We start from the raw sequence: 3,051 nt of genomic DNA on the forward strand, positions 1-3,051 counted from the left end.
ACAACATATGCTCCCATCTAGACGTCATCTCTTTCAGGGAAGACCCTATATTTTTCAACACGATAATGCCAGACCACATTCTGCAGCAATCACAACATCATGGCTTCGTAGAAGGATCCGGGTACTGAAATGGCCAGCCTGCAGTCCAAATCTTTCACCTATAGAGCCCATTTGGCACATCATAAAGAGGAAGGTGCGACAAAGAAGGCCCAAGATGATTGAACAGTTAGAGGCCTGTATTAGACATGAATGGGAGAGCATTCCTATTTCTAAACTTGAGAAACTGGTCTCCTCTGTCCCCAGACGTCTGTTGAGTGTTGTAAGAAGAAGGGGGGATGCCACACAGTGGTAAAAATGGACTTGTCCCAACTTTTTTGGGATTTGTTGATGCCATGAAATTTGAAAACAACAGATTTTTCCCTTAAAATGATGCATTCTCTCAGTTTAAACTTTTGATCTGTGATTTGTGTTCTATTCTGAATAAAATATTAGCTGTTGGCACCTCCACATCATTGCATTCAGTTTTTATTCACAATTTGTTTAGTGTCCCAACTTTTTTGGAATTGGTTTGTACAACACATACCAACAAGCATGCACATACTGTATATTAATGTATATATATGATCTCAGTTGTGCACTTGAGAAAAACTCTGTACTTGATTTTTAGAGATCGGCAGACTTTCAGCATTCTCTCGCAGCATCAACGTTTGTTTGCCCAAAGCTGAGCCTCTTAACATTTTTTCAAGCTCATTCATAATCAAATCAGTATTTTGCCTGTGACTGCAAGCACAAGGAACTTTTAAATTTACTAGGGCAGATAAAAATAGGCAAAACTTTTTTTTTTCAGTGATTCACATTTTAAGAAAAATTACAATAACTCATGACAATAATATTTCAGTAACCAAGGCTTGATTAACCTGTGGGATCAGCATGTTCATGATGCTCTGTACTGCCTTCTTCATCATCACAGGGTTCCTCTCTGTCATGGTAATAATCTCTGTGTGAGTGGTCATGACGTGCATAGTGATCGTAGTGTGAGTGTCTTGAATCCTGATCAGCATCACGGACATGAGAGCGATGTCTGCGCCTATTTCGTCTGTGGGTAATGGGAACACCAATGTAGAATGGCTGGACCTCTGAAAGAGAAAGAGGAAAAACACATAAGCACTTGTATTTGTACAACAGCTAAAGAAAACACTTAAACCTTGGTTCTCTAAGGTTTGTGTCACTGAATTATTTCCAAATCCAACGTTTTGCCTCTGTAACCATTAAGTTGCAGCCCACTTGGTCAACTGAAAATTATTAGCTGCTTCCAGATTCCGATAAACTAACCAAGCTCTGTATACTTATACTGTATTTTTTTTTATCCTAACAGCTCCCTCACCTCAGGAATCCGCCACTTTGATAAAAAGAAAATCTTGGTTAACATGAAAATATAATTTATAATTTATATTTTAACACATAAAACAACTAATTTGGGGTGATGTGGGAGTATGGGGTGTCAGGGATGCTTGTAAAGGAAATTTGATCCATGTATAACCAAATCGAAAGCTGTTTCCATATCCTTGGAAGGAAGTCAAACTTGTTCCCAGTGCAGGTTGGACACCACCAAGGTAGCCCTTTGTCTCCAATCATGTTTGTGGAGTTTATGGACAAGATCTTAAAGTGTAATTGTGAAGAGGAAGATGTCAGGCTTGGTTGTCCATATCTAATTTCTGGTTGTTTTTTTTATTTGTTTGTTTGTTTGTTTGTTTATTTGTTTGTTTTTATAGGGATGGGGCTGATCCGATCCAGTATCGTAGCGATACCAGCATAATTTACATATCAGATTTTCCGATCCCACCTGCCGATATTTCTGATCCATGATGCATGTCTGTGGTTGCACTGCACGTTGGTTTCAAACTATGGAATGGATTCCTTGAACCGAGGCGTGTCTCATGAACCCAGAGTAATAAGACCCACCTCACGTTCAGGAAATCCATTTCATAGTTTGCAGCCAGCTACAACATGAGGACTGAGTTAGTAGCACTGTGGCTAACAGCTAACCAACTTTTCACCAAAACATGTCTGCTGTGTGGAAGTATTTTACACTAGAAACACCACAAAACAAGACAGCAACGAGCAATGTCTGCAGAGCCATAGCACCACATTAAACCGCGGTACAGTTAGTTTTATGTTGGACATTCGAGCTCCGGGGCTTCAGCAGTCTGTTATTTTCATTCAGTCCGGAGAAGGCAGTCTGATTTCGGTCCGCCACGTTCAGTCTGACCCTCTCAGTCTGTCCGTCTCTGAGGATGGGCAGACTGAGCGTGGCTGACCGAAATCAGACTGCTTGCTGCGGATTGAACAAGAAGACATCACTGAAGCCCCGGAGCTAGAATGTTTAACGAGAAGTTGCTAAATTTCATCATAATTAATGACCAACAACTATCAGTTGTAGAAAACGAAGTATTTCACAGCTTGATTCTTGCAGCCAAAATATAGTTTACCCTCCAGGAGAAATTTATCAGTACAACAGCAGTCAATCATAAAAAAACATGTGATTTGAAAATTACAGAAAAAATAAAATAAAAAATATATATACAGTATATGTGTGTGTGTGTGTGTGTTTGTGGGGCAGCACGGTGGTGCAACTGGTAGAGCTGCTGCCTCTCAGCGAGCAGGTCCTTGGTTCAAACCCCGGTCCAGGGGTCTTTCTGGGTGGAGTTTGCATGTTATCTCTGTGCATGCATGGGTTTTATCTGGGTGCTCCGGTTTCCTCCCACAGACCAAAAACATGCATGTTAGGCTGATTGGTAACTCTAAATTGTCCATAGGTGTGAGTGAGTGAATGGTTGTTTGTCTTGTTTGTCTTTATGTGGCCCTGTGATGGACTTGCGACCTGACCAGGGTGTACCCCACCCCTCGCACAGTGATTGCTGGACATGGGCACCGGTGACCCCCCTGATCCAAAATGGAATAAGTGGGTAAAGATAATGGATGGATGGATGGAAATGTGTGTGTGTGTGTGTGTATATATGTATATATGTATATATATATATATATATATAT

The 3,051-nt window shown here is 40.8% G+C and overlaps 1 protein-coding gene across 1 annotated transcript in view; it reads right to left on the reverse strand.

The window, feature by feature from the left end:
• Positions 1 to 3,051, reverse strand: part of slc4a5b (solute carrier family 4 member 5b) — a 93,248-nt gene that overhangs the window by 89,753 nt on the left and 444 nt on the right. The window lies entirely within an intron of this gene.

This window comes from Nematolebias whitei, chromosome 18, assembly GCF_014905685.2.
Source record: "Nematolebias whitei isolate Nwh7 chromosome 18, NemWhi1, whole genome shotgun sequence".
In the NCBI taxonomy this organism is placed as follows: domain Eukaryota; kingdom Metazoa; phylum Chordata; class Actinopteri; order Cyprinodontiformes; family Rivulidae; genus Nematolebias; species Nematolebias whitei.